This window comes from Vulpes vulpes, chromosome 13 (genome assembly GCF_048418805.1).
Source record: "Vulpes vulpes isolate BD-2025 chromosome 13, VulVul3, whole genome shotgun sequence".
In the NCBI taxonomy this organism is placed as follows: domain Eukaryota; kingdom Metazoa; phylum Chordata; class Mammalia; order Carnivora; family Canidae; genus Vulpes; species Vulpes vulpes.
In genome coordinates this window covers 28,204,588-28,212,997 of record NC_132792.1, presented here as the reverse complement: position 1 = coordinate 28,212,997, position 8,410 = coordinate 28,204,588, and the positions used below count along the sequence as shown (strand labels likewise).

At 36.2% G+C, this 8,410-nt stretch overlaps 1 long non-coding RNA gene across 2 annotated transcripts in view; it reads right to left on the bottom strand.

Moving 5' to 3' along the window:
- Positions 1-5,384: 5,384 nt before the first annotated feature.
- LOC140595150 (uncharacterized) overlaps positions 5,385-8,410 on the bottom strand; it is a 137,990-nt gene continuing 134,964 nt past the window's right edge. For both annotated transcript variants that reach the window (XR_011996545.1, XR_011996546.1), the window contains one exon: positions 5,385-5,928. This is a non-coding gene — a long non-coding RNA (uncharacterized lncRNA). The remainder of the gene's footprint in view (positions 5,929-8,410) is intronic.

The following is an 8,410-nucleotide window of genomic DNA, read 5'->3' as shown; positions in this document are numbered from 1 at the left end:
TTTAATGTACAGCTAAGGTAAAGAACCAGCAGTCTAATCCACCAGACGCCTGATGTGGCAAGCTTCTCTAAAAAGCTACTCTCAGCCTTGTGGGATTAGATGACTAAAGCACAATTCATTTTGCCCCTGAGCTGAAAAGGAGTTTGTTGAAAGAATCTTGCATTTTCTCAGCAACACCACAGGGAATGGGGCCTCTTTGGGGCCTGCACCCAGTATCGGGAAAGCTGACCGGAACCAGGCAGTGGTTCCCCTGGCCCCTTCCTCTCTTGTTCACTCAAGCTCTAATTCTCATAAACTGCAGATTTTTGATTTATTCCTTCCCACCACCCTCACCCCCAGATATCTGGTCTATTCTGCTCTTTCTGAAACTCAGCTCTGCCTCCCCAGCTATGAAGGAAAATTCTATGGCTACTCAAGGTCAGCACATGTATTTGTATTCTGCATATACCTAGAGGTCTGCACCTGCCTTATATGAATGAAATGGTCCCTCTGAAGGGAATGGCCTCAAGATACATCACTACTGGTGACTCCAGCTTCTCCTTTTCAGAGACAGATCCAAGCTCAGAGGCTCCTTCCTTACAAGTACATAGTCTATGAGAAGCTCTGGCCCAGCGTAGGTAAGTGTCCATTCTGATCTACTCACCTATGCTCTGAGATGCAGGCTAAGATGGCAGAAACACAGCTGCAGAGGTCTCATCCCTACATGGGGAAGGGGGCACTTATTTATAAAGGGGATCATTTATGAGGTAGCCAGTTAACTAAAAAGGTCTAGTTGATCCCTCAAAGAGCTAGCTTTTGAGTATGGGAGATGTAAACATAAAATGTCTCTCAGAAGCCATCTTTCAGTATAATGAGCACGTAGGAAAACCCAGAGGCCTTTCCTGACTGTTGTGTTCCAGGAAAGCATTATGGAAGGGATATATTTTTTATAGATAATGTAGGGAAAGAGGGACTCAGGAGGAGAGGGTATAATGAACAAAAGCATGAGGTGAGTATGGCAACTATTTCAGATCCATTGGACCATAGGATTTAAAACATAGTATGCGATCAAGTTGAAGCCAGAATGTAGAGCTTTTTGAAAGTTAGGCAAAAGGCAAAAGGATTCCTTCTAGAAAATGTAAGGTTTTTGAGCAAGGCAAATATATAACCAGATGAGTATTTTAGGAAAGTCGATCTCTTCCAAAGTGACTGTAGTAAGTAAAGAGGAGAAGATATAAAAATAGGTGAATAGATCAAATAAGAGGCAGACAGGATCCAATCTAGGTTGGTGGCAATAAGAATAAAAAAAAATAAAGACAGGGAATTCTCGAGAATCATGAGGATTTCAGGCAGCATGCCAGGGGCAAGGAGAGAGATATTTGGATTAGGAAGTGTATTCCAGGGCTCTGGCCACATACATGTATGGTAAAGCCAGTTCCAACAAGTTACTTTTTAAGGTACTCTTTGTATTTATTTATTTCATTTGACTCATTCTATTGTTCACTCACTCAACATTTACTGAGCACCTGGTTTGATCAGACATTATATAGGGAGGTGGTTCAGATAAGATGAATGAGACTGGACTCTCCCCATGAGGATGTGGACATGAAAACAATGAATGAGAAGACAGCATGAAAAGTGCCACATGACCTCATAGGGCTGCCGGGCAGATTAGATGAGATCACGTCTGTAAGATGCTTAGTTAGGCACAGTGCCTGGTACCTAGTAAGCGCTCAAGAAATAGTAACTATTATTCCATATAAAATCCCCAGAGAGCAAAAAAGTAGAAGTGATGAACTGCCTTAGGATATTGAGGACAGCTTCAGAGATGAGTGAGATCATTGACCAGGCAGAGGCAAAGAGGGGCATTCTAGATGGAAGGGCCCACATAAGTAAAAGCATGATGTGTTCTGAGAAGACAGAGAACAGTGGCTGCTATAGAGTACAAGATGTATATTTAGTAGTGGCACGTAGGCTAGGCCTACTTTTACGTGGCCTCAATGCCCAACAAATTCTAGATTTTATGTTTTAGGCAATCAGAAGCAATGATTGGATTTCAAGCAGACAGAGGGTAAGCAGATTTCTTATTAGAAAGAAATAAGGGACTCTCACTATAGGAACAGTGAGAGTGGGACAGGAGAATAGGTCAGAGCAAAGAAATTACTAAAGGCTACTTAAATTATTCAGGCAAGTCATTTGAGGTAAGAGCATGAATCGAGATGGTTATAGTAGAAATGGATGCAGGAAAAAAAATCATGATTTTTATTTTTACCATTTTTTAAAAAAGATTTTATTTATTAGTGAGAGACACACAGAGAGAGGCAGAGACACAAGTAGAGGAAGAAGCAGACTTCTAGAGGGGAGCCTGATATGGGACTCCATCCTGGGACTCCAGGACCATGCCTTGAGCCGCAAGCAGGCTCAACCACTGAGCCACCCAGGCGTCCCTACAATTTTTCTTGGATAAAGCATTTTTATAACATTTTCAATAATTCACATACTTCTAAAAGCTTGTGACATTATGTTTGAACATTTATCTAATTCAAAACATATTATATTTTTACCAGCTCACTCTTATAATGTTAATCTCTTCTAAAAACTTAGAAAAGACCATGCTTTAGGAAAATGAAACAAAACAAAACAAACTTTCACAATTATAGCATCTATTTTAACATCATAGGTTGGATTACTTGCAAACATACTGTGCAAAAATAACCTCATATGAATATTTTAATGTTGCACTCTAATTTTATGTATTCTTTCTTATATATTTCAAGATTGTGAAATAAATACAGGCAATATTTAAGTATTCTGATGTGCTGATGAGAACATCCTTTTCTTACTGCATTACCTGAGAACCAATCCGGTGGCCTAGACTTAGGTCATGCCTGGAGGCCAGCAGCTTTTTGGGTTAAGTTGCTTATAGCTTATCTTCCTGACACCTGGAAAAGGTTACAGAACTCAGAGGTCTTATTACTGCAATTCTTGTGTACAGTCAATGCCTATTTATCGAAAATTGAATTAACTAAAAATTTACAATGAGTTATTTTTTCTAGTATTTATATGTGATAACTCCTCTTTATAATAAAAACCACCAAGAATTGTAAAATCCTGTATTTCATTTTAAAACAAAACAGTTCAATAATATTTTACTGTCTTTTAAAACTAACCTTATAGTTTTGAGCTAATTGTAGATTCACATGCACTTGTGAGAAATAATATAGAGAAATCCCTCGCACAATTTCCCAGTTCTGCCCAGTGGTAACATCGTGCAAACTATAGTATAATATGACAAGCAGGATACTGACATTGATAGAGTGTATATCTCTTCCTGGATTCTCTGTTCTAGTCCATTGGTCTATCCATCTTTTCCTCCACCAATACTCTACTGCCTTGATTACTGTAGCTATTTAAATGGCCCTAATATCAGGAAGAATGATGCCTCATACTCTATTCTTTTTTTAAAGATGGTTTTAGGTATTCTAGGGCCTCATTTTACTATATTTCATTATAATATATTTCTTTTATAAATTGGAAATCCAGGTATACTATATAGAACAACTCCTATTAACTAGTATATTAAGTTAATTATTAATATGTCATTCATCAAAATTCTGAATTAGTGAGAATTTACTTTTAGTTCTGGCTTTAAGGCAAAGTTACCACAAAACAAATTATAAAAGCAAAGTTCTGGTATCTTCTCTATAGGCATTTAAAAACCATCTATTTGAGGTGCCTGGGCAGCTCAGTCTGTTGAGCATTGGACTTTTGGGTTCAGCTCAGGTCATGATCTCAGGGTTGTGAGACAGAGCACCCCCGCCTCACCCCACTCAGTGGGGAATCTGCTTGAGAGTCCCTCCCTCTCCCTCTGCACTTCCTCCTGCTCAGACACACACACACACACACACACACACACACACACACACACACACACACTTTCTCTCTCTCAAAATAAATAATCTTAAAAACAACAAAAAAACCCCAAAAGATCTACTATTCCAGGGTGCCTGGCTAGCTAAATCAGTAGAGTATCCAAATCTCTCTCTCTCTCTCTCTTTTGGAGCTTGGGGAGGGACAAAGGGAATCTTAAGCAGGTTCCATACCCAGCTCATGTCTGACCAGGGTCTCAATTTTACAACCCTGAGATCATGACCTGAGCCCAGATCAACAGTCAAGAGTCAAATGCTTAACTGAGGGAACCATCCAGGCACCCTTTAGCATGCAACTCTTGATCTCAGGGTTGTAAGTTCAAGCCCCACATTAGGTGTAGAGATTACTTTAAAAAAAAAAAAAATATATATATATATATAAAAGCTATCTATTCCTATCTATATGGATGTGTCATGAATATTTCAGTTCTAATAATTCTAATATATTCATTCTTTAAGATAATTTTAGGTGCTAGAAGTTCTAGTAATGTTAAACCAATGGGGTGCTCTGTAAAATGTTCTGTTCATTGACCTTTAGTTATATTTACCTACCTATAACCTTTATAAAGCAATAAATAACTGCAAGCACAGGACATGAACAAATCCCAAAACCAGCTTATTGAAATGCAACTTTGTCTCTAAAGATTCTGCTGTGCCATTTACCTTTGGAGAAGAAAGGAGAAAAAGATAAACAAAAACTTCAGGAAATTGATGCTCAGAAATTAAATATACTTAAGTGTGGCAGATATATTTTTAGTTATGAAAATGGATATTCTCACCAGCAGTATGCTCTCATAATTGTCTGCTAACAAATAGGTTGGGATACATGAGATAAATTTGCAAACTATTGAATATGCTTGCCAATATTTGAATTTCAAAAGGAATCATTTTGTAGAATTTTGTACAAGTTTCTCTAATCCATGATACTAATTTCTTTTTGAGGTATAAGGAATTTTTATTCTCTTGCAGACAATAAATTAAGATATTTGTGCTGTCTTTAAGAAGTCAAACAGGCTTTTAAAAAGGTAATCTTTTATTACCAAAACCTGAAGCCTAACCCTCTCAGAAATTACTGTGGCGTGTAATCAAAAGAAATAATTATAAAATAAAATATCATGATCATATGTAATGTTTTTATATTTAGCTAATGAAGTCTTTAAACAAGAAGAGTAGAGATTTTTTAAAAAATGTATATATTCAATAGATATATTGAGGATAAAATCAATATAAAAAAACTACAAATATTTAAAGCGTATCTCTAAGTTTTGACACTTGCATACCCCTTTGAAACCACATCACGAATTAAGGTAATAAACATAATTATTATGCTCAAAAGTTTTCTTGTGTCTTTTTCTAATCTTCTAATCTCTCCTACCTCCCCTCCCCTAGTCTAGGTAACCACTGTTCTGCTTTTTGTCACTATGTATTTGTTCGCATTTTCTACAATTTTATATAAATGGAATCATACAGCATGTATTTGTTTTTTTCTTGGCTGCTTTTATTCAGATTCTGATATTTATCCATGCTGCATGTATAACAGCTTGTTATTTTTTATTACTAAAGTACAGATATATCATAATTTGCTTATCCAATCACCGATTGAAGGACATTTGGGTTGTTTCCAGTTTGGGGCTATTGTAGATAAAACTGCTATGAATATTTGTATTCAAATCTTTTTATGGTTGTCTATTTTCATTTCTCTTGGGTAAATATCTTGAGTGGAATGGCTAACTCATGTAGTAGGTGCGTATTTATTTTTTAAGAAACTGTCCAGCTTTTTTTTCCAAAGGGCTGAAACACTTCTATTTCTACCTACAGTGGATGAGAATTCCATATCCTTCCTAATACTTGATATGGTCAGTTATTTTAATTTTAGCTATTCTGTTAGATGTGTAGTGGTATCTCATTGCAGTTTGACTTTACATTTACCTAACGACAAGTGACACTGGGCATCCTTTTGCATGCTTATTTGTTATCCATATCCCTTTTTGGTGAGATGTCTGTTCAAACCACTTGCTCCCTGAAAAAAAAAAAAAAAGAGTTGTTTTCTTATTATTGAGTTTGGAAAGTCCGCTATATATTCTGGATACAAGTTCTATATTAGATCAACAGTTTGCAAATGTTTTCTCCAATCTGTGGATTGTCTTTTCATTCTTTTATAGGATCTTTTGAAGAACTGAACTTTCAAATTTTGATGAAATACAATTTATGTTTTTTTTCTCTTATTGATTATGTCTTTGATGTTGTATTTAAGAAATATTTGTCTAAACCCAAGGTCTCAAAGATTTTCTTTCATGTTGTTTTTCAGAAATTCTATAGTTTCAGATTTTTACATTAAATCTATGACCCATTTTGAGTTGATTTTTGTATGTGGTAAGAGGTATGGATTGAAATTCTTTTTTTTTTTTTTGTATATGGATACACAAATATTCCAACACCATTTGTTGAAAACATTACTTTTTCTTCAGTGAATTGCCTTTGTACTTATGTCAAAAATCAGTTGTCTAGACATGTGTGGGGCTGTATCTGGGCTCTCTATTTTGTTCCATTGTCTGCCTTTATGCCAATACATCACTGTCTTAAGTACTGTAGTTTTATAATAAGTCTTGAAATCAGACCATATTTGTCCTCTAATTTTGTTCTTTCTCTTCATTTGGATACCCAGACAACCCAGGTGTCATAACAGAGAATAGCTGTTTTATGGGGATTTTTTTGTTTTTTAAAAATCTCACAGTTATTCTAGTCTGTACTGAGAAGCTAGAGTAAAAAATCCAGTTCAGATGGTTCTGTGAAGGATATGCTCACATGCTTTATCATTTCATTTGGAACTTGGACTTTATTGAACACAGACTATGTTTCAATTATTGTGGCTGAAATTTGTATCAATCCGGTTCTTGATAAAAGCTAACTATTGTAGCATAGATAAGTGAAAAGTAAGTGCTGAGTATATAACTAGCAAAAGACATGTTTGTCTTTTGAGTCCTTGATCCATTTAGAAGGAGCTGGAGTGAGTTTTCATGAAAAAGTCTTTTTAAAAAAAATATTTATTTATTTATTCATGAGAGACACACAGAGAGAGGCAAAGACATAGGCAGGCTCCATGCAGGGAGCCCGATGTGGGACTCAATCCTGGGACTCCCGGGATCACACCCTGGGCCAAAGGCAGATGCTCAACCGCTGAGCCACCCAGGTATCCCGCAAAATTCTATTTAAAAATTCAGCAGGACTGGGGTGCTTGGGTGGCTCAGTCAGTTGAAACTGTTAGTTTTGGCTCAGGTCATGATCTCAGAGTGGTGGGACCACCCCTGCATCCAGCTCTGAGCTCAGTGGGGAGTCTCTTGAGATTCTCTCTTCCCTCTATGTCTCCCCCACCTCATGTCACACACACTCTCTCTCTCAAAAAGATAAATGAATCTTAAAAAAAAATAAAAATTTGGCATGACTAAGAATTATTGTCTAAAAATTTTTTTAAAAATTATTGTCTAACATGGAATATGTTTATTGATGAGAAACATACCTAACCTTATTGTCCAATTTCCTGCAACAATCCTCAGTAGTTTGACTATGCTTTCAGTCTGATCATTTGCTTGAGACAAAGCAGTTGTTTCTATGATTTTTTTGAAGGCTTACTCTCAATTCAGGAGGGTTTGTGTGTATGTGTGTTTCTTTTTCCCCCAAAACTGAGATTGTCAATATGCCATACCTCAATTGGATTGGGAAAGTTCTGGATAGGAAATTTGCTTGGGGCTGGATAGCATTACAACTGAGGGCTTGGCTTTGGATTCAGGCAAACTGGGTTTAAATATTGATTCTACTTTGTAATAATTACATTACCTTGATTATGTTTTTAAATATCTACAAACTCATTTATCATCTGGAAATTGGGGATTATATAGTGTTTGCCTCTTAGGATTATTACTAGTGGCTTAGACTTTATTTAACTACTGCAAAGACTGGAAAAGAATAAAGCACATAACAAGCTCCAGTGTATAATCTACCAAGTTAATTCCATGATACATGACAGTGAAAACTTGATCAGGAATCCTTATTGATTTTGTAAGATTATATTAATGGTTTATACCAAGCTCCTCAGGAAAACCCAGTGTGCATACACTTGGGAACCACTACACTAGGTGATTTATATAGACTATCATATTTGATTTATAACAACTCTGAGTTGTTGTGCTTTCATTCATTTTTCATCAGTAAGAAAACTGAGGTTCACAATGACTGTGTTGATGGTTATCCAGCAAATTGAGCTTCAAGGATTCAGACCCAGATCTGACTTCAAAATCCCTACTTTTAACTATTTCCCTATATTTATGTAAGCAAGGTTCTTAGAGAACCCTAAATTTAACTAAGGAGAAAATGCACATACACAGCAGAAGTTGATTGCAAATATCTGGCCCAGACTTAAGAATAAAGCAATAGGGGAATTGGGAACATTTCATTGCCATTTGTGAAGGAGTCTACCCTTAATATAATCTTACATAAACCATTAA